At 48.9% G+C, this 23,297-nt stretch overlaps 1 protein-coding gene and 1 long non-coding RNA gene across 3 annotated transcripts in view; one reads left to right on the plus strand and one right to left on the minus strand.

Moving 5' to 3' along the window:
- The window catches only part of TMCO4 (transmembrane and coiled-coil domains 4), a 100,819-nt gene extending 91,117 nt beyond the window's left edge, over positions 1-9,702 (minus strand). The window contains exon 1 of one of the 2 annotated variants that reach the window (XM_040229438.1): positions 9,642-9,702. The gene's annotated coding sequence lies outside the window, so the exon portion shown is untranslated. Of the gene's footprint in view, positions 1-3,962; positions 4,749-9,641 lie in introns of those variants that run through there. The other variant, XM_040229439.1, reaches the window with a different exon arrangement.
- Positions 9,703-11,991: 2,289 nt separating this feature from the next.
- Positions 11,992-17,793, plus strand: LOC120854982. The gene is made up of 3 exons (XR_005719115.1): positions 11,992-12,034; positions 12,254-12,366; positions 15,600-17,793. It is a non-coding gene; the product is annotated as an uncharacterized LOC120854982 (long non-coding RNA).
- The last annotated feature ends 5,504 nt before the right edge of the window (positions 17,794-23,297 follow it).

A 23,297-nucleotide genomic window follows, 5' to 3' on the forward strand; every position in this document is an offset into this window, starting at 1 on the left:
AAGAGTTTTCTTTTAATATATTTTTGATGAGGACCATTTTAAAGTCTATGAATTTGTTACAATACTGCCTCTGCTTTATGCTTTGGTTTTGTGGCCTGGAGGCATGTGGGATCTTAGCTCCCCAGCCAGGGATCGAACCCACATCCTCTGCATGGGGAGTAGAGGTCTTAACCACTGGACTGCCAGGGAAGTCCCCGATGGATTGTGATTTTAAATCCTAATATGGTGTACTGATGTCAGCTCAGACTGGCACCTCTCCCAGCTCTGTGTTCAGTGATGCTGGGAGCCTGAAATGGGCCACAGAGGGGCTATTTCCATCACACAGACTGGCAAGCCCCACAAACGAAGAGAATCTGTTTTCCAGGGAAGTAGTTAACAGTACACCATGGGATACACAATACAATGCCAGCTATGTTTCTAAAAAATGTTTCACAGAGCATAAAGACGACAAGGCAATACATCAAAACGTTAATGATCCTGACATACACACTACCGTATGCAAGTGAAAGTCACTCAGTCATGTTCAGCTCTGAACAGTCCATGCAATTCTCCAGGCCAGAATACTGGAGTGGGTAGCCTTTCCCTTCTGCAGGGGATCCTCCCAACCCAGGGATCAAACCCAGGTCTCCCGCATTGCAAGCAGATTCTTTACCATCTGGGCCACCAGGGAAACTCAAGAATACAGGAGTGGGTGGCCTATCCCTTTTCCAGTGGATCTTCCTGACCCAGGAATCGAACCAGGGTCTCCTGCATTGTAGGCAGATTCTTTACCAACATCAGTTCAGTTCAGTTGCTCAGTCACGTCCGACTCTTTGTGACACCATGAATTGCAGTACGCCAGGCCTCCCTGTCCATCAACAACTCTCGAAGTATACCCAAACCCATGTCCATTGAGTCAGTGATGCCATCCAGCCATCTCATCCTCTGTTGTCCCCTTCTCTTCCTGCCCCCAATCCCTCCAGGCATCAGAGTCTTTTCCAATGAGTCAACTCTTCGCATGAGGTGGCCAAAGTATTGGAGTTTCAGCCTCAGCATCAGTCCTTCCAATGAACACCCAGGACTGATCTCCTTTAGGATGGACTGTTTGGATCTCCTTGCAGTCCAAGGGACTCTCAAGAGTCTTCTCCAACACTACAGTTCAAAAGCATCAATTCTGCAGCACTCAGCTTTCTTCACCGTCCAACTCTCACATCCATACATGACCACTAGAAAAACCATAGCTTTGACTAGATGGACCTTTGTTGGCAAAGTAATATCTCTGCTTTTAAGTATGCTATCTAGGTTGGTCATAACTTTCCTTCCAAGCAGAAAGCGTCTTTTAATTTCATGGCTGCAATCACCATCTGCAGTGATTTTGGAGCCCCCCAAAATAAAGTCTGACACTGTTTTCACTGTTTCCCCATCTATTTCCCATGAAGTGATGGGACCAGATGCCATGATCTTAGTTTTCTGAATGTTGAGTTTTAAGCCAACTTTTTCTCTCTCCTCCTTTACTTTCATCAAGAGGCTTCTTAGTTCCTCTTCACTTTCTGCCATAAGGGTGGTATCATCTGCATATCTGAGGTTACTGATATTTCTCCTGGCAATCTTGATTCCAGCTTGTGCTTCTTCCAGCCCAGCATTTCTCATGATGTACTTGCATATAAGTTAAATAAGCAGGGTGACAATACCTGCTTATTTGACGTACTCCTTTTCCTATTTGGAACCAGTTTGTTGTTCCATGTCTAGTTCTAACTGTTGCTTCCTCACCTGCATACAGGTTTCTCAAGAGACACGTCAGATGGTCTGGTATTCTCATCTCTTTCAGAATTTTCCAGAGTTTATTGTGATCCACACAGTCAAAGGCTTTGGCATAGTCAATAAAGCAATAATAGATGTTTTTCTAGAACTCTCTCAGTTTTTTGATGATCCAGTGGATGTTGGCAATTTGATCTCTGGTTCCTCTGCCTTTTCAAAAACCAGCTTGAACATCAGGAAGTTCACGGTTCACATATTGCTGAAGCCTGGCTTGGAGAATTTTGAGCATTACTTTACTAGCGTGTGAGATGAGTGCAATTGTGTGGTAGTTTGAGCATTCTTTGGCATTGCCTTTCTTTGGGATTGGAATGAAAACTGACCTTTCCCAGTCCTGTGGCCACTGCTGAGTTTTCCAAATTTGCTGGCATATTGAGTGCAACACTTTCACAGCATCATCTTTCAGGATTTGAAATAGCTCAACTGGAATTCCATCACCTCCACTAGCTTTGTTCATAGTGATGCTTTCTAAGACCCACTTGACTTCACATTCCAGAATGTCTGGCTCTAGGTGAGTGATCACACCATTGTGGTTATCTGGGTCATGAAGATCTTTTTTGTACAGTTCTTCTGTGTATTCTTGCCACCTCTTCTTAATATCTTCTGCTTCTGTTAGGTCCATACCATTTCTGTCCGTTATTGAGCCCATCTTTGCATGAAATGTTCCCTTGGTGTCTCTAATTTTCTTGAAGAGATCTCTAGTCTTTCCCATTCTATTCTTTTCCTCTATTTCTTTGCATTGATTGCTGAGGAAGGCTTTCTCATCTCTTCTTGCTATTCTTTGGAACTCTGCATTCAGATGCTTATATCTTTCCTTTTCTCCTTTGCTTTTTGCTTCTCTTCTTTTCACAGCTATTTGTAAGGCCTCCCCAGACAACCATTTTGCTTTCTTGCATTTCTTTTCCATGGGGATGGTCTTGATCCCTGTCTCCTGTACAATGTCACGAACATCCGTCCATAGTTCATCAGGCACTCTATCTATCAGATCTAGGCCCTTAAATCTATTTCTCACTTCCACTGTATAGTCATAAGGGATTTGATTGAGGTCATACCTGAATGGTCTAGTGGTTTTCCCTACTTTCTTCAATTTCAGTCTGAATTTGGCAATAAGAAGTTCATGATCTGAGCCACAGTCAGCTCCCAGTCTTGTTTTTGCTGACTGTATAGAGCTTCTCCATCTTTGGCTGCAAAGAATATAATCAATCTGATTTCGGTGTTGACCATCTGGTGATGTCCATGTGTAGAGTCTTCTCTTGTGTTGTTGGAAGAGGGTGTTTGCTATGACCAGTGCGTTCTCTTGGCAAAACTCTATTAGCCTTTGCCCTGCTTCATTCCATACTCCATGGCCAAATTTGCCTGTTACTCCAGGTGTTTCTTGACTTCCTACTTTTGCATTCCAGTCCCCTATAATGAAAAGGACATCTTTTTGGGGTGTAAGTTCTAAACGGTCTTCACAGAAACCATTCAACTTCAGCTTCTTCAGCGTTACTGGTTGGGGCATAGGCTTGGATCACCGTCATATTGAATGGTTTGCCTTGGAAATGAACAGAGGTCATTCTGTCGTTTTTGAGATTGCATCCAAGTTGACTGTGATGGCTACTCCATTTCTTCTAAGGGATTCCTGCCCACAGTAGTAGATATAATGGTCCTGAGTTAAATTCACCCATTCTAGTCCATATTAGTTCACTGATTCCTAGAATGTCGATGTTCACTCTTGTCATCTCCTGTTTGACCACTTCCAATTTTCCTTGATTCATGGAGCTAACATTCCAGGTTCCTGTGCAATATTGCTCTTTATAGCATCAGACCTTGCTTCTTTACCAACATACAGACTACCATATGTAAAACAGACAGCTAATGGGAAGCTGCTACATAACACAGGGAGCCCAGCCTGGCCCTCTCTGATGACCTAGAGGGGTGGGAGGGAGGCTTTAGAGGGAGGGGATATATATACATACACTTATGGCTGATTCGAGTTGTTGTATGGCAGAAGCCATCATAACATTGTAAAGCAATTATCCTCCACTTAAAAAAAAAAACTGTGAATGATAGTTTCTACTCGGTGGCAGGGCTGTGAGCCTAGAAGTAATCGGTTTCTATTCTTTTTTTCTAGATTTCTAACATTTTTCTGTTGCAAGCTTATTAGAGCTTTTTAAAAGAATATTTACCTATTTATCCGGCTGAGTCAGGTCTTAGCCACGGCACACGGGGTCTTCCGCTGTGGCGTGTGGACTCTCTTCTTGTGGGGCAGAGGTTCCAGAGCACATGGGCTGGGGTATGTGGGCTTAGTCGCTCTGTGGCTTGTGGGATGCTAGGTCATCCTGACCGGGGACTGAATCCAAGTCCTTTGCATTCCAAGGTGGATTCTTTACCACTGGGCCATTAGAGCTTTAATAATTAAAAAAAATTTAATTAGAAATTGTTGTGTTTTTGATCACTAGAAGGGGAGTGCTTTATCTCACAAAGCCCTGGCTGCACATGGCCCAGCTGAGCCACTGTGGGTGAGGTCACGGTTAGGTCCCATTCCTTTGACCAGCAGGTCTTGTAATCAACAAGATGGACAAGGGCAACTCTCAGCCATCCGTGACGGTGAGGTGGAGGGGCCCAGGGTTCCAGCTCCACAGACTGGCCAGTCGGATGGGATGGGCCCCAAACTCTTTCAATCGAGGGAGTGTGGTGGCAGTTGAGGTTGGAGGCGGGGGGTGCCACCTGAATGTGTATACTGGTCCTCAGTAGCCTCCACTCCTTGGTCTGGTTAGGGATCAGGATCCAGTCTGAAGCTGAACTGAGAGTCTCAAGTATGTCTGAGAAGCTGGACTGATTCTGAGAGAGAGGGCAAAAGGGTGCTGGATTCCTACAGCGAGCAAAAGACCCTGCTGGTCAGGGCTGGAGGTGCCTTTGTGCTCGGGGCCACCTCACTCGCACAGGGCCCGTCCAGCACCACCCTGGACTCAGCACGTCACTGATGCAAGGAGTAATCCCGACTCCCTGGGGCTCTTGTCCCTGCCCAGGCGACACGAAGATCCCAAGGAATGCTGAGAAAGGTCTACCTCTGCCCCAGGAGAGCCCTGCCATGCAGGGAAACGACACGCACATGGGGAGGTGCCCAGGGAGGCCCCGGTCCACGGCAGGACTCGTGGCCCCGAGGCGGGACGCAGGCGGCCAGTCTGGAACGGGAATGTGTTTTACCACAACACGGTCACGACTTTTGTCTTACAGGTCATATTATCAGTCACCAAAGAAAACACAGGCTGGGCTATTTCTGTCAGTAGTAGGGGGAGATGCCACTCCGAAACATCTGGCCTGGGTTCTACAGGCACCCACAGAGGTGCTCGATCACATTTCTTGATGGATGCCGTAAACAGTACAGTGGGATTTCTCGTAGCAGCCAAAATCCCACAGTGAGCACTGAGGAGAGCAGATGTGGTCAGTACCGTCCTTGAAAGCACTTGGTTGTTGTTGTTTAGTCAGTAAGTCGTGTCTGCCTCTTTGTGACCCTGGGACTGTATCCCGCCAGGCTCCTCTGTCCATGCGATTCTCCAGGGAAGAATACTGGGGTGGGTTGCCATTTCCTTCTCCAGGGGATCTTTCTGATCCAGGGATTAAACCTGAGTCTCGGGCACTGGTGGGTGGATTCCTTACCACTGAGCCACCAGGGAGGCCCTGAAAGTCCTTTAAATCATTAAAACTCCAAGGCCTTTGGACGTCCCTGGTGGTCCACTGGTTAAGACTGCATTTCCATAGCTGGGGCGGGGGGGCAAGTTCAATCCCTGGTTGGGGAAGTTCTGCAGCACCTAGTCTTTAAAAGATGTCATGCAAGAATGAACTTATTTTGTTTTTCTTAAAAGCGAGCCAACTGTGGCCCCCCCCTTTTTTTTAAATTTTGATGTGTGTGTGTGTGTTGGCAGGGGGATTGCAGGGTAGGGGAGCCTGGTGCAGCTGGGGTGTGATGTTCTTTTTCTCTCTTTCTTCCTCTTTTTCTGAGTTAAGTGGCCACAGGTGAATTTTTTAAATGAGTCTGCAGTCCAGTGAAATAACCATCAGCAGGGCTTCCCTGGGGGTCCAGCAGCTGAAACTCCATACTCCCAGTGCAGGGGGCCCGGGTTCCATCCTGGATTGGGGAACTAAGAGCCAACGTTCTATGCCGCAGCTAAGAATCTGCATGCTGCAACGAAAGATCCTGCATGCTGCAACTAAAACCCCAGGCAGCCAAATTAAAAAATAAATGAGTAATATATACATCTGTTTTAATGGAGAAGGAAACGGCAACCCACTCCAGTATTCTTGCCTGAAGAATCCCAGGGATGGGGGAGCCTGGTGGGCTGCCGTCTCTGGGATCATACATAGTTGGACACGACTGAAGCAACTTAGCAGCAGTAGCAGCAGCAGCAGCAACCCACTCCAGTATTCCGGCCTAGAGAATTCGATGGATTGTGTAGTCCATGGGGTCACAAAGAGTCAAACACTTTTGAGCAACTTTCACTTTTATGTAAATGTAACATTTTTTTGTCTTTTTAAAATTCTGTTGAGCATTTTGTTAAAAAGTAAGAACAATCAAGACTTGCAGTTTAGAGAGTTCCCTGGCAGTCCAGTGGTTAGGACTCAGCACTTTCACTGCCACGGCCCAGGCTCAATCCCTGGTCAGGAAACTCAGATCTCATGAGTAGAACACTACCAAGCAAAAAAAAAAAAGATTTGTAATTTCACGTTAATTTTCCTCTTGGATGGTAACTCCAGTCATCAAATCTGTTGTCCTTATGAATCTCCTAAGATCTTCAAAAGAAGACAGAAGATCTGGAAACTATTTTCAATACTTGTGAAAGCCTGTCCTGTCAGAAGTCATATCTATGTTGAGGCTTCAAAATCTAATAATAAATATCTTGTTTTTAAATGTTCAATACAAACTATAGTAATTAAGGTAATCTAGATAAGTACTAAATTCGCTGATGGAAGAGTTGATTTGCAATTTTCTGCTTTGTCTAAATCCACTAAAAAGACCAATAATAAAAATGATGGATGGTAAAAAAAAAAAAAAAAGAAAAAGGGAGCTGAGGGAGGAGAAGCAGTCTAGAAGAGCCCATGCAAAGACCCTGAGGCAGAGGCAGCAGTGCACTCGAGCACAGAGGGCTACTGATAAAGTGGTCTGAGACGCAGCTGGAGGAGAAGGCCAGGTGTAGGTGGGGCCCAGGCGGCAGGACTTTCAGGGCCGTGCTGAGGTTTTTGTTCTTTCTCTTTACCCTAAGAAAGTGGCTTCCCTGGTGGCTCAGAGGTTAAAGCGTCTGCCTCCAATGCGGGAGACCTGGGTTCGATCCCTGGGTCGGGAAGATCCCCTGGAGAAGGAAATGGCAACCCACTCCAGTATTCTTGCCTGGAGAATCCCATGGACGTAGGAGCCTGGTAAGCTACAGTCCACGGGGTTGCAAAGAGTCAGACACGACTGAGCGACTTTACCTCACCCTAAGAAAGTAGGAAGCCACAGGAGGGTTTTGAGCAGAGGGTGGTACAATCGGATGGGTCTGGCTGTCAAGAGGAGGGTGGCAAAGTGGCAAGTGGGTTCAATACCCTTTTTAGCCCCCTTCTGCTCATTGTAACATATTCAAGGCAGCGAGCCCCCCCCCGCCATTTCATCTGCTGCCACAGCTTAAAATGTACAGCAATGGTTACAAAACCATCAGGTCATAAAGGACAGAGTGAGGATAAACACCTAATGACGTTTCTCAGGTCCCACGTGTGTGGGCCCGGGAGGCTGATCCGGCCACTTGCAGCCTCGTGGTACCAGTGCAGAGAAAGATGATTTCAGGCTCACGAGAAACTCTCCAGGCTGTGATCTTGATGAACCTCCCTTCCTGCCACCCCAACCAGGGCAGCATGCGTCTTGTTGACCGTTGTACCCCCAGTGTCTAAATGGTGCCATTCTGGTATATGCTTGGCCACGGCAACCAAGGCAGCCAACTGTGCCATCCTACCACTCCCAGGCCTTGGAAAGGCTCCCAGGGTGGCAGCTCTACACAGGGCCCTTTGTGGCTCTGGCCTCTTTCGTCCCCATGACAACCCTGGGGACAGGTATTTTACAGGTGAGGCAACCGAGGCACAGACAGGTTACTTAGCTTGTTTAGGATGACTCTGGAAGCTGCAGACTGAGGGCCTGAGCCCCCTCTGTGTGATGCAGTACATGTGACCGCAAGGGTTCTGAAAGCTGACATGCGGACCGCGACACAGGCTCTATGTCCCGAGACAGCAGAGCAGGGAAGCTCAGGCTCCCAGCCTTCAACTCGGCCACCCTCCCTCTGCCTCTTAAACATTTCTTTACAGAGAGCACTCACAGGTTATCCACAGGGTCACTAGAGTCTCTAAATAAACACTATGAATAAACAATACACCCCGGCTCACGCCTGATTTGGCAAGGTCTCTGATGTGAGCCACAACCTGGACCCTGCTTACGATTTCCGAAGCGTTTCAGCATAGCACCACCAATGCTGTGAAGTATCGGGACTCCTGCCGTATGACGAGAAAACAGGCCAAGAGAGGTAGAATGACACACCCAAGATCACACAGCTAGCTTTCCAGACTCTGAGGTCAGTTCAGGGCCGCCCTCTACCCACCCAGCCCCTCCTCTCCAAATCCCTAGGGGTGGGGTTGGGGGAGCTCAGGTTGGCAAAGCATCCCAAACAAGGCCTGGTAGGACTTGGAGCTGTGAGCTTTCATCCCTTCCTGCCCTCTTCTCAGACTTCAGGGGGAGAAGATTCCAGTGCTCCTCCTCATCCCTCCTCCCGCTCAGGCTGAAGGGCAGGGTTTACTCCACTCTCTGCAATGTACCCCCACCCAGCTACTGCTCGCCCAACCCTCCCAGGGTAGCTCTTGTCTCACTGACTGCTGTATTCTCAGTGCCTAAACCGCACACAGTAGGCATTCAATATATATTTGGTGGACGCCCCCAAAGCTTAAAGGGCTTCATGTTTCTGCCCTGAAATGAATGCTGAGTTAGTGAACACAGAACTCACTGTTGACTCCTCCGCCGCATTAGGCAGTGGTGTCCAGACCAAGGCCTGGAGTCTAGCGGGGCTGTGGTCCTGCCTTCCTGCGCCACCCTGAGCAGGGAAGGGAGGAGACCAGAGCGGTGTGTTTGTGTGTGTGTGTGTGTGTGTCAGAGAGGAGACCGGAGGGGGGTGTGTGTGTGTGTGTGTGTGTGTGAAGCCCTCCTCTGGCCAGGTGCTGGGTCAGGCTCTGGAGTTGGAGAATCCAGGTTCTTATCCTGACGTCTTTCCCAGCCGAGTGGTCTTGGGGAAGTTCTCTCCTCTCTCTGAGTCTCAGCTTACCCAGGTGTAAAATCCGCCCCAAAGTGAGTAAATCAGTAGAAATTCATCCTTCCTCTAACAACAGGAGACAGGAGGAGGCCACCTGGGCTCCCTGTGACCCTGGGGCCTTTTCTCCAGAGGTTATTCTCAACACCGTCGCCTCCCTCCCAGTTTAAGTGTCTCCTGAGAGCTCAGAGGGCTGCAGGGGCCCGAAGGCGGCGGGACGAGGAGCGCCCGAGGGGCCCCGTGAGCCATGGGGAAGCCCGGCGACCCCGGGTGACCTTGGGTTGGGCAAGCACCGTCCCCTCCCTGGCCCGGACCAGAGTCCTCATTTACCAGGGGAGGCCCGGCCTCAGTTTCCCCATCTGCGGCCAGGGCGTGTGGCTCTAAGCGCACTTCCGGCTCGGACGGAAAGCAAGAAGCCGCCCGGCGGCCTTGACTCCGGCCGGTCGGCGCCGGGCCGCCGCCGCGCCCTTGGCACCGGGGGCCGGGGCGGGGGAGGAGGGGGCAACGGGCCCGCGGGCCGGGCGGCGCGGAGCGCGCGCCCCTTACCTGAAGGTGGCGGCGCGCCGAGGGCCAGGGGGCCGGGCTGCTCCGGCCCCGCCCCGCGCGCGGGTCCCGCGGGTCCCGCCGCCCAGCGCCCCGCCCCGCGCGCTCCCGGTGCTTCCGGGCTCCCGGCCCAGGCGCGTGTCCCGGGGTGCCCGGCTCAGGCAGTGACCCGCCAGCCCCGCGCGAGTCTCGCTCCGTGGGCCCGTGCGCCGTCGCGGGTTCGGCGCTGCGGAAAGTGCTCGCCGGACTCGGCCCCCCACGCGGAGAGCCGCGCGGCCATCTGGGGGGAATCGTCAAAAGCAGATTATGTGAAATCAAAGAGCCGGCCACAGACCCCGCCTTCCCGCCTAGGTAGACAGCCCTGTGACGTTCACAGAGCGTTGAGATCTATCCATGCTGTCAAGTTTCCCTTCCGTTTCTTTGCCTTTGAGGTCTCCCCTGCCTGGCGCTGCAAAGACTGCAGGCGGGAGGAGAAGGGGAGGACAGAGGATGAGATGGTTGGATGGCATCACCGACTCGATGGACATGGGTTTGAGCAAGCTCCGGGAGTTGGTGATGGAAGGGAGGCCTGGCGTGTTGCAGTCCATGGGGTCGCAAAGAGTCGGACACGACTGAACGACTGAACTGAACTGCCTCGTGCTGCGACCCTGGCTCTCCATGCCGGTTCTCCCCTCCCCCATCCCTCGTCCCCACCCCCCCCCACCCCCCGCCACCACCCTAGGGTGGCATCTGTGAATCTTCCCCGTCCACCCAGCACATCCAGTCAGAGAACAAATAGCTCTGAACACCTACTATTTAAGAGCCAGGTACTGTTTAAGAGCCTGGGGACTCCCACTCCAGGCTTCCCATCCTGTTCTATGTCAATTGTAGTGCTTCTCACTCTGTGAAATTGTTGTGGTTTATCTTCCCGTTTCTGTTTATTGCTTGCTGTCCCCACTAGAATTTAAAAGCCAGGAGAGTCAGTCCTCTGCTGTGTGCCCAGCCACAGGGACTGGGAATGATTCTGAACCCAATAGTTGGTTCAGAATGATATAATGAATGTGTTCAGTTCAGTGCAGTTCAGTCGCTCAGTGGTGTCCAACTCTTTGCCACCCCATGAACTGTGCCACGCCAGGCCTCCCTGTCCATCACCAACTCCTGGAGTCTACCCAAACCCATGTCCATCGAGTTGATAATGCCATCCAACCATCTCATCCTCTGTCGTCCCCTTCTCCTCCTGCCCTCAATCTTTCCCAGCATCAGGGTCTTTTCCAATGAGTCAGCTCTTCGCATGAGGTGGCCAAAGTATTGGAGTTTCAGCCTCAACATCAGTCCTTCCAATGAACACCCAGGACTGATCTCCTTTAGGATGGACTGGTTGGATCTCCTTGCAGTCCAAGGGACTCTCAAGAGTCTTCTCCAACACCACAGTTCAAAAGCATCAATTCTTCGGCGCTCAGCTTTCTTCACAGTCCAACTCTCACATCCATACATGACCACTGGAAAAACCATCGTCTTGACTGCTGCTGCTGCTGCTAAGTCACTTCAGTCGTGTCCGACTCTGTGTGACCCCATAGACGGCAGCCCACCAGGCTCCCCTGTCTCGAGGATTCTCCAGGCAAGAACACTGGAGTGGGTTGCCATAGACGGACCTTTGTTGGCAAAGTAATGTCTCTGTTTTTTAATATGCTGTCTAGGTTGGTCATAACTTTCCTTCCAAGGAGTAAGCATCTTTTAATTTCATGGCTGCAGTCACCATCTGCAGTGATTTTGGAGCCCAGAAACATGTGAATGGACCTCATTCCTCTAGCAATCCTGTGAATTCTCATCACATCTATTCTACAGGAAAGGAAACTGAGGCTCAGGTCAAGGTTGTGCAGAAGCCACAGTGATCTCGGGTGGCCTCAGCCTGCAGTGGCTTGGAGCGGAGCTTGGGTTCCCAGAGCAGAGACTGAGGCCAGGTTCCTGTAGTGAGAGCACCAGATCCTGGCCAGTAGGTCAGCCAGTGACCAGGCCCTGGCCCTTTGGCTGTGCAGAAAAGAATTCCCACAAAGATAGAAAGTAGTTAAACACATGAGGTGTTCCTTAGGAGGAAAACAAGAGTACAGTACTCAGAAAGACTTGCTAAGTTGCCTCCTCGTGGTAGTTTAAATTACTTTTATGGGGCATTTTTTCTGAGTTTTCTTTGGCCAATCATTTTGATTTGCCTGATTCTGAGTCTGTATTTGGTGTATTTCAGGATCCTCTCTGAGGCTTCCCTGGTGGCTCAGATGGTAAAGAATCTCCCTGCAATGTGAGAGATGTGAGTTCCATCCTTGGGTCGGGAAGACCCCCTGGAGAAGGGAATGGCTACCCACTTCCAGAATTCTCGCCTGCCTGGCGGGCTACCGTCCCCGGCGTTAGGCCTGACTGAGCAAGTATCACTTTCACTTTCAGGATCCTCCCATGGGTCATTGCTCGTCTTTCAGCCAAGGTAGATTCTGGTGAAGAGGCTTATGGGTACTTGACATCACTTCCTATGAGGTGACCCCCCTCCCTTTTTGACCTCCACGGAGCCTTTCTGTGCATGTGTGGTCAGGGAGTTCTTGACTTTGAGAATGAGGAATATATGGTCTTTTATCTCTTTATCTGGACAGGGCCCAGCCTCCTTCATCATCCCACTGTTACGGAGCTTCTGTCCACAGGGGAGAAACTCTTCCGCCGAGGGCCCATCTGTCTCCTGCCCCTGAAGAGCTAGTGATGAGCCAGAGTGAGTCACTGTGGCCGCAGGGTTGTTGCTGTTATTCCAGGTGAAGACAGCCCAGTGCTGTGAATGGGAAAGGCACTGATCAGGGTCAGAGACCAGCTTCCAAGAAGCCTGTGACTCATGCATCTTGTGGAATGTTCTAGGCTTCTGTCTCCTCATCTCACTGGCCACTCAGGACAAAGAATAGCAGCTCTCCTTTCCTATGAGGCCATTGTGAGGGTCAAATGGGTGTGCACCCCTTGGGCGCATGGAAGGTATATCTCTGAGCACATGAGCCTTGTCAGTTGCAGAATTAATAACTACATGGACGTGAACACGGACAGAAAACCTCCAGCCAGCCCTCCTAGGCTCAATGTCTCTTTTAGCCAGATTGGCTTTGTGGTTCCAGGCACCACTCTGCCCAACAGCCTTGCCCTGCCTGTAGTTCAAGAGCGACGCTGTGTCAAACACTCTTGACTCCAGACATTAGAGCAGTTACAGCTTTGCGCAGTGCTCACCCCTGACCCCAGCTTCCTCCTCACCCCAACAATGAACAGCACGCGGGACCTGACCCAGAATCCAGGGTACAGGAAGGGAACGTAGAGAAAGCACATTTGTCCCTCTGGTGTAGGCACTGGAGGTTTTTGAGGTTTGCTGTTGAAAAATCCACTTTCCTCGTCTTAAAATGAGGATCAGTATGGTTCCTACAAGGGTTGTCATGAGAATGAAACATATGTTGTGAGCATATGCAGGTGAAGCACTTTGAATGCTGCCTGGCACACAGGACAAGCTCAGTAAACATTAGCTGCTCTCATTCTCAGTAAAAGATACCTCTACTGGGGCTGGGACGTGCCTGGTGTTCCAGGGGCTGAAACTCCACACTCCCAGTACAGGGGGGGCCCAGGTTTGATCCCTGGTCAGGGAACTAGATCCCACATAGCCACAACTGAGAGTTCGCATGCTGCAACTAAAGATACTGTGTGCCACAAGCAAGACCCAGTTCGGCCAAGATATCTATCAGCTCCTCCCACAGGAATGTTTAGGGAGCACAACTCGTGCTGGACGGAAGAGTCTTTTCATCCCCCCTTAACTAATTCAGCCCGAATTTACTGAGTAGCTGGCAGGGTTCTAGGCATTGCAGAGACAGCGAGGAAAGAACCAAAGTGTCTCCAACAAGTCATGGAGCTGACAGTCTAGTTTGTGGGGAAAAGGAGATGGACAGCCAAACAAACAATATACCATGTCGTGTGGTTGCTGCAAAGACACGGTAAGGCAGGGCGAGGGGAACCCTGGGGGAGGGTACTCTTGCAGAGGTCAGGGAGGCTTGCTGGTGTCTGACCCAGACAGGGCATCCCAGGCAGACAGCAACTGCAAGCTGTAGAGACAGGGAAGGTGGCTGACTTTAAAGGAGAAGGATGGAGTGGAGGGATTTGAGGGAGAGGAATAGATGAGAGGTGATGGGGCCCGTTTCACTGTGAGCTTTCTTTAAAATATAATTGAATTTAATTTATTTCTTTACCCTTGGCTGGGCCGGGTCTCCGTTGCTGCACGCGCTCCTCCCTGTGCTGAGTCGGGGCCACTCTCTAGTCACGGTGGGCTGGCTTCCCGCTGCAGCGGCCTCTCCTCTCGCAGATCACGGGTTCCAGGGCACCGGGACTTTAGTAGCTGCAGCATCTGGGCTCAGCAGTCGCGATCCTGGGCTCCAGAGCACAGGCTCAACAGCTGTGGCTCACGGGCCAAGCGATCCCGCAGCATGGGGGATCCTCCTGACCGGGGATTGAACCTGGGTCTCCTGCATTGGGAGGCGGATTCTTTGCCACTGAGCCACCAGGGAAGCCCCACTGTGAGCTTTTTAGAAAGGATATTGTGTGGCCTAGGGTTTCCAGGTTTAGCAAATGAAAATACAGCATACTCGGTTACACTGGAATTTCAGATATACAAGAAATAGATACTTTTTAAGTATAAATATGTCCCCATATTTCCCAGGACATAGTTATACCAAAAAGTTATTCACCAGGTATCTGAAATTCCATCGTAACTGGGTGTCCTCTATGTGGTGTAATGACCCTACTTGAGCCCTACCCCTAGAGATTCTGATTCTGCTGGTCTGGGGTTAGGCCAGGCCTACGTATTGTTCATAAGCTCACTAGGTATTTCTAATGTGTGCCCAGGAGCTGCTGATGTAGGGCCTTGTTCATGAATTTTATTCGGTAAGAAATGGTGAGTGGTAGAGGGTTTGGGGGCAGTGATGTGACATGATTTCACGTTTCCAAATGATTCCACTGGCTTCTGGAGGTGGACACATGGATAAGAGCGGACACAGGTGAGTGGTTAGGAGACTGTTGCAATGGTCCAGGCCAGGGATGAGGCCTGTATTTATTGAGGGCCTACTACAGACGAGGCCCTGTAAAACACTGTAAATGTATATCATGAAGCGTAGGTTCCTGGGTGCTGCCCCAGACTGGCCCAGTTTAGAATTTCTCAGGTGTGTGGAAGCCTAGGAATTTATATTTTAAAAAGTTCCCTGGGTGATCAGTTAGGTTTGATTCTCCCAGAAATCATAGAAATTGCCATGGATGTTGTTCAGAGACCGTTATCCTTGTGGCTGGCTCTTCATGCCCTGTATATGCTTTCTATCATTTAATCCCATGCAGTTTATACCGTTATTAGCCCCACTTCACAGGGGAAGGAACTGAAGCTTGAGGAGGGGGGTTCAGTTCAGTTCAGTTCAGTTCAGTCACTCAGTCGTGTCCGACTCTTTGCGACCCCATGAATCGCAGCACGCCAGGCCTCCCTGTCCATCACCAACTCCCGGAGCTCACTCAGACACATCCATCGAGCCCGTGATGCCATCCAGCCATCTCATCCTTGGTCGTCCCCTTCTCCTCCTGCCCCCAGTCCCTCCCAGCATCAGAGTCTTTTCCAAGGAGTCAGCTCTTCGCATGAGAGGAGGGGGTGGCGGGTGTTAAACAACTCAGGCATCAAGCTACACGATTGCAGAGCCAGGATTTGATCCCGGATCTGATCGGTTCTGCTGTCTTGCCATCCCGCAGGGTCAAACATCAATACAGGTTCAAAGATGTTTAGATGAATTTTAGAGGGTGGCTCCCCAGCAGAACGAGGCTCCTTCCCTATGTTCCACTGATGTCTGCCCTTCCAGGATGTGGGTGGGGGCTGGCCTGGCACAAGTGTTTGTTGGATGGTACTGAATTCTGGGGGTGACGTCGCTGAAAGCAGCCCCGTATCCCTTCCTGTAGAATATCCGTATGATGCTGTCGTGTTGAACTTGAGACTGAATGACACAGAAGATCGTTTACGGTCACTTCTTTCCTAACGACGCTCAGAAATAAACGGGTACCGAGGGGAAGGCCTGGACACACCTGCAGAGGAGAGTCAGGGTGGAGGGTACTGTGGGTGGTTTCTCGTTACCATGGATACTCCTATGTTGCCGACTTATCTCTTGTTTGCATTTCTAAGGCGTCTTTGACCCAAAGAACTAAACATCTTTCTGTTAATGGGACCATCAACTAGAATTGGCTAAGCTGAATGGCAGTCATTTAGGGTCAAAGTCACTTGGGTTAATATTTTCCCCCACTGTTCTTGTGTGTTAGGTTAATACTTTTGTAGTTCTCTGCTTTATCTCTTACACAGAGGCATGAGTGATGACCCCTACTTGCTTCTCATCTAAGAATGTTTGTACTTGCCCCTGATCTAATATTTTCTAGTGCATGAGACTCTTATCACTGGTGATACATTAGGTGTCTTTTGCTGGTACACGAACTTGTGTTAAATCACCTTGAGTCCTACATGACAAAGTTATTCTCTTCAATCCTTACTCTTCTGAGAACAGTTTGATACTATTGAATCTTTTTGTTGTTGTTGAGGTACAATTTTTATTTGTTTCTCATAAACTAATAATCAAGGCCATTATTTAAACCATTTTTCTTTGTGACTTACAGGTTCACAGACAAAAGGTATGTATATTTCTTTTTCTTTTTTTAAAGAAACTTTATTGGGTATCTTTGACATAGACAATTATATATATTTAAGTTATACGATTTGATGTTTTTATATACGTATACCTTGTGAAAAGATCACTCCAATCAAACTAAATCATTTAATCCATCATGCCTACATAATTTCTGTGTGTGTTGAGAAGATTTGGTTTAATGTCTATCCTCTTAGCAAATTTTAAGTATACAATACAATATTGTTGCCTATATGGGCTTCCCTGGTGGCTCAGCCAGTAAAATATCTGCCTGAAATGTGGAAGACCTGGGTTCAGTCCCTGGGTCGGGAAGGCCCCCTGGAGAAGGAAATGGCAACCCACTCCAGTATTCTTGCCTGGAGAATCCCTGGACAGAGGAGCCTGGTGGGCTACAGTCTGTGGGGCTGCAGAGAATGGGACTTGACCGAGTGACTAACTTTCACATTGTTGCCTGTGGTCACCGTGCTGGGTGTTCGATCTACAGAACTTGCAGTCGATCATCTTGTATAATCAAGACTTTGTACCCTTTGACCGACGTGTCCTCGTATCTCCCTCCCCCTTCCCCCCCAACGCCTGGAAACTATCATTCTAACTCTCTGCTTCTGTGAGTTTGACTGTTTTAGACTGTACACCCACGTGAGATCATACAAAACTTGTTTTTCTGCTTATTTCATTGAGCACAGTGTCTTCCGGGTGCATACATGTTACAAGTGGGATTATTTTCTCTTTTTTAAAGACAGAATAGTATACCATGGTACTCCTGTAACATCTGCTAATCCTTGTTTAAGGAAGGGAGAATAGGCCTCAGCTCAGAGCCATTGGCTCTCCAGAATACTGAGTTAGGATTTAAGCACTGTATTATTTATTTAATAACCTTTTTATTTTGGAAGGAAAGAAGTTTAGATTGACAAAATGTTCCGAAGACAGTACAGAATTCTTACCTAAGAACCATATAACCCTTCACCTTGTTTCTCCAGTGTTAACATCTTATATAACCATGCTACATTTTTTTTTTTTTAAGACAGAGAGACCAGTATTGTAATAGGGGAGAACAAACCTGACTCTGTATTGAATCTGTTTCTTTTACTTTAACCTTTGTATTCTTTTGCTCTTGCTTCCAGTTAAGAATGTTGCCTATGGCCTGAAATGCACAGGCTAGCCCATTCTCAAGGCTCTGATCTTCAAAGATACACTTTTCCATTCACATAGAGATAAAAAGTTGCAGAGCAGAGAATAGCATTTGCCTTGCTGAAGGTTTACAAGAACATCCTGACCTGACCTATGTGGACAGCTTCAAGAGTAAAGGATTTTGACACCAAGAAGCTGGCATCAGCTGACCACACCGTCTCCCCTTTAAGTGTAAAAGAAGCCTGAATTCTAACTCAGGGAGGATGATTCTTCGGGACACTGGTTCACCATCTTCTTGATCTGCTGGCTTTCTGAATAAAGTCACTATTCCTTGCCCCAACAGCTTATTTCTGGTTTATTGACCTGTTGAGTGGTGAGCAGTACAAGTTTGGACTTGATAACAGTATTGGTACATTACCATTAACTAAAGTATAGACTTTATTGGGTCCCCCCCCAACCCCCGGGGCTTCCCTTACGGCTCAGCTGGTAAAGAATCTGCCTGCAGTGCGGACACCTGGATCTGATCCTGTGGTTGGAAAGATCCCCTGGAGAAGGGAAAGGCTACCCACTCCAGTATTCTGGCCTAGAGAATTCCATGGACTGTACAGTCCATGGGGTCACAAAGAATCGGACACGACTGAGCGACTTCCACTTTTATTTTTTTTTTAATATTTACTTATTTATTTGTTTTTGGTTGCACTGGGCCTTCATTGCTGTGCGTGGGCTTTCTCTAGTTGCAATGACTGGGGCCTACTCTCTCGCTCTGCGGCCTGGGCTTCTGAGTGCGGTGGCTTCTCTTGTTCTGGAGCACAGCCTCTAGGGTGTTTGGGCTTCAGTAGTTGGGGTGTACAGGCTTAGTTGCTCCCCAGCATGTGGGATCTTCCCAGACCAGAGATTGCATCCATGTCCCCTGCACTGGAAGGCGGGTTCTTAGCCACCGGACCACCAGGGAAGTCCCATTGGTTATTCTACTAATGTCCTCTTACAGTCCCAGAATCCAATGTGGGATACCACAAGGCACTTAGAGGTTTTTATTTTCAGCATGGATTTCACTTTAAAAAATCTTTTTATTACTTTCTATAATAGCAAGTCATCTTGGCTTTTTATTTATAGTAGTGGTATGTTGTCGTTCATGTCTGACTCTTTTGCGACCTCATGGACTGCAGCCCACCAGGCTTCTCTGTCCATGGAATTTCCCAGGCAAGAATCCTGGAGTGGGGTGCCATTCCCTTCTCCAGGGGATCTTCCCTACCCAGGGATCACACCAGCTCTCCTGCCTTGGCGGGTGGGTTCTTCACCCCTGCGTCACCAGGGAAGCCCTAAGTAGCGCTGTGGTTCATTTTAAACCATCAGGCAGAACGGGGTTATGTTTTTAGAGACAATAATAGTAAAAGTAGCGTGCAGGTATAGCAAAGAGCTCTCAGTTTCCTCTGGTTTGACTTCACCCATGGGGAATCCTCCCCACAGACTGGCAAGATGCCACCAGCCAGGCTGCTGATCTTCCAGCCAGACTGATTTCTGTCACTAGTCTTTAGAAAGCATGTTTCTGGGAATTCCCTGGTGGTCCAGTGGTTAGGACTCTGTACTTCGACTGCCAGGGGCTGAGTTTGACCTCTGTTTGGGAAACTAATATCCTGTAAGCTATGCAGCATTGGCAAAAATACAAAAAACAAATTAAAAACCACAAAGTTTTTGTTAGGATGGCTGGCCACTGCTGTATCACACACTGCCCAAAGTGTGGCCAAAACCATGATGACACTGATGAGTCATGCAGCATAAAATCCAGAGGCGGATGGCTCCAGAGCTGGCCCCTAAGCTCCGTGACCTAGGTGCTGCTAGTGTCAACGCAGGAGACGTGAGACTTGAGTGCAGTCAGGAAGATCCCCTGGAGGAGGGCATGGCAACCCTCTCCAGGATGCTTGCCTAGAGCAGCCCACAGACAGAGGAGGCTGGAAGGCTGCAGTCCGTAGGGTTGCAAAGAGTCAGACATGACACAAGCAACTTAGCGTGCACGACGAGACCCAGGGTCTTTACACCTTTCATCGTCCTCGCATGCTGGCTGTTGGCCTTCACTGTGTCATCCTGCACCCCAGAGATGGTTCTTAAGCAGTTGTGTTCAAAAGCAGAAAAGAGAAAAAGGAAGCTCTCCTCATGAGCCTTTCCTCATAGGTTTCTCTTCCATGATCAAGGTAGAAACGATTTTCCAGAAGCCCTTTGCTGGGGTCACATGTCTGGATCACTTGATCATTCCTGGATGCAAAGGAGTCTGGGAAAGCAAGGAATCTGGCAAGGGGGACTGGCTCAGATCCCCGCAGCCAGGAACAGGCCCGTCTGAACATTTGTGGAGCTCAGGCCAAGAGCATAGAATGATAAAAAAACATATCCTAACCTTCCAAACAGACACACCTTCAAACAACACGGAAGATCAGGTGTGAATTTAGAAACCTCCATCTTCTCAGAGGTTCAGGCCAGGATGTGGCTCCTGGCTCACTGGCCCTCTTCCTTCTCTTTCCAGCCCTGGTTCCTTCCCGTCCCACACGAGGACTCCCACACACCCAAGCCCTGTCTGCCTCCTTCCTGCAAACGGCTGCCCTTCACCACTCATCAAGCCTAGGAATGTGGGCAGTGGCTGCACTCTTAGGAGAGTGGGTCATGGGAGGGACTCCCTCCGGCAGGCTGGAAGTGAGCTTGGGGCTGTTTGGACATGGAATATTGAGGTACCAGGTACCCACAGTGTGGGCTAGGTGGGCCCATCCCCTTGGCCTTGTAGACTCCTCTCTCTGTCAGGAGGGGTATGGCTGGGAGAGGCCAGATGGGCGCCCTGTAAAGGATGGGGCCCTGAGCCGAGACTACTCTTGCCGGCATTGATTGAGCACATTGCTACATGGACAAAATCAGGTTTCCCTGAAGGCAGAAGGTGGAACGGCTGCTGAGCAGGTGGCCCTCAGTGCCCCCGGCTAAGTTCAGCGGGGCCAAGGAGTCTTGTGTCTCACTGATTCTTGTGTCCCTAGGACCTCAGCTAACGCTCGTGTTAGTGTTAGTCACTAAGTCGTGTCCGAGTCACTGTGACCCCGTGGACTGAAGCTCGCCAGGCTCCTTTATCCATGGGATTTCCCAGGCAAGAACACTGGAGTGGGTCACCATTTCCTTCTCCAGGGGATCTTCCTAACCCTGGGATTGAACTGGGTCTCCTGCATTGCAGGCAGATTCCTTACCAGCTGTGCTACCAGGGGGGCCTGGTAATGCTTAGTGTATGGTATTATTGCATGAATGAGTGAGTGAGTGAGTGAATGAATATCTGTTAGTACCACTTGAAACTGCCCCACATCCCCTCAACCAGGGTTGGATGCTGTTGAAAGCCAAAGAAGTTTATTCAGGGTCTGTAGTAGTGGAGCAAAGCCCAGAACTCTTCACAGCAGCCCTTCGTACCCTTCTCCCCACCACGCTCACCTCCAGTGGATACATCGTTTCATGCACCCAGGCACAGGCTTCCCTGTCATGGGCTGCCAACAAGAGTCTGTGCTGCTAGTTCAGAGTCTCAGGGCCGGGGGTGACACTGAGCATGTCTGTGCCTGCACTCTCACTGCACGAGCGGGCCCCAGAGCCTGGCACGCAGGACCCTCTGCCACTAGGCACAGCTCTCTTCCCTGTCCCTGGCCGATTCCTGACCTAGGTAGGTCCACTCTCTGCCCCTGAATACGCTGTGCATTTTGTGGCTTCTATGCTTTTCTCACACTGTTCCTTGCGAGGCTGTCTTTCAGCCCACTCTTTCTGGCTATTCAAATCAAACCTTTGCTTCAAGATCTAGCCATTTCCCACATCCTTCCTGAGGCTTGCCCTGGCCACCCAAACCTCCTTCCTCACAACTCTCCTAAGAGTTCACATATGCCACGTCCTGTCCTGGGGCGCTCTTCCACATACTGTTCAACAGAGATGGTAGGAGAGAATGTATGTTGTGGGAGTGGATCCGGTAAGATGTTTCTCTTGTTAGTTCTAATCCTGTTATCTTAAAATGTATGTTTTGGGAGTGGGAGTGTTTCCTTTGTTTTCAAGGCAAGCCATTGAATATCACGGTAATCCAAGTCTATGCCCTGACCAGTAATGCTGAAGAAGCTAAGTTGAACGGTTCTGTGCAGACCTACAAGACCTTCTAGAACTAACACCCCCCAAAAATGTCCTTTTCATCATATGGGACTGGAATGCAAAAGTAGGAAGTCAAGAGATACCTGGAGTAACAGGCAAATTTGGCCTTGGAGTACAAAACAAAGCTACAAAACAAAGTACTTTTGCCAAGAGAACACGCTGGTCACAGCAAACACCCTCTTCCAACAACACAAGAGAAGGCTCTACACATGGACATCACCAGATGCTCAACACCGAAATCAGACTGATCATATTCTTTGCAGCCAAAGATGGAGAAGCTCTATACAGTCAGCAAACACAAGACCAGGAGCTGACTGTGGCTCAGATCATGAAATCCTTATTGCCAAATTCAGACTTAAATTGAAGAAAGTAGGGAAAACCACTAGATCATTCAGGTATGACCTAAATCAACTCTCTTATGATTATACAGTGAAAGTGACAAATAGATTCAAGGGATTACATTTGATAGATGGAGTGCCTGAAGAACTATAGACGAAGGTTCATGACATTGTATAGGAGACAGGGATCAAGACCGTCCCCAAGAAAAAGAAATGCAAAAAGGCAAAATGGTTGTCTGAGAAGGCCTTACAAACAGCTGAGTAAAGAAGAGAAGCCAAAGGCAAAGGAGAAAAGGAAATATATACCCTTTGGAATGCAGAGTTCCAAAAAAGAGCAAGGAGAGATGTAGAGGAAAACAATAGAATGGGAAAGACTAGAGATCTCTTCAAGAAAATTAAAGATACTAAGGGAACATTTCATGCAAAGATGGGCTCAATAAAGAACAGAAATGGTATGGACCTAACAGAAGCAGAACATGTTAAGAAGAGGTGGCAAGAATACACAGAAGAACTGTACAAAAAAGATCTCATGACCCAGATAACCACGATGGTGTGATCACTCACCTAGAGCCAGACATCCTGATGTGCAAAGTCAAGTGGGCTGTAGGAAGCATCACTACGAGCAAAGCTAGTGGAGGTGATGGAATTCCAGTTGAGCTCTTTCAAATCCTAAAAGATGATGCTGTGAAAGTGCTGCACTCAAGATACCAGCAAATTTGGAAAATTCAGCAGTGGCCACAGGACTGGAAAAGGTCAGTTTCCATTCCAATCCCAAAGAAAGGCAGTGCCAAAGAATGCTCAGAGTACTACCCAATTGCACTCATCTCACACGCTAGTAAAGTAATGCTCAAAATTCTCCAAGCGAGGCTTCAGCAATACGTGAACTGTGAACTTCCAGATGTTCAAGCTGGTTTTAGAAAAGGCAGAGGAACCACAGATCAAATTGCCAACATCTGCTGGATCATTGAAAAAGCAAGAAACTTCCAGAAAAACATCTATTTCTGCTTTATTGACTGTGCCAAAGCCTTTGACTGTGTGGATCACAATAAACTGTGGAAAACTCTTCAAGAGATGGGAATACCAGACCACCTGACCTGCCTCCTGAGAAACCTGTATGCAGGTCAGGAGGCAACAGTTAGAACTGGACATGGAACAACAGACTGGTTCCAAATAGGAAAAGGAGTACATCAAGGCTGTATATTGTCACCCTGCTTATTTAACTTCTATGCAGAGTACATCATGAGAAATGCTGGGCTGGAAGAAGCACAAGCTGGAATCAAGATTGCCAGGAGAAATATCAATAACCTCAGATATGCAGATGACACCATCATTATGGCAGAAAGTGAAGAAGAACTAAA

The sequence above is a fragment of the Oryx dammah genome, unplaced genomic scaffold (assembly GCF_014754425.2).
Source record: "Oryx dammah isolate SB20612 unplaced genomic scaffold, SCBI_Odam_1.1 HiC_scaffold_27, whole genome shotgun sequence".
NCBI lineage: Eukaryota > Metazoa > Chordata > Mammalia > Artiodactyla > Bovidae > Oryx > Oryx dammah.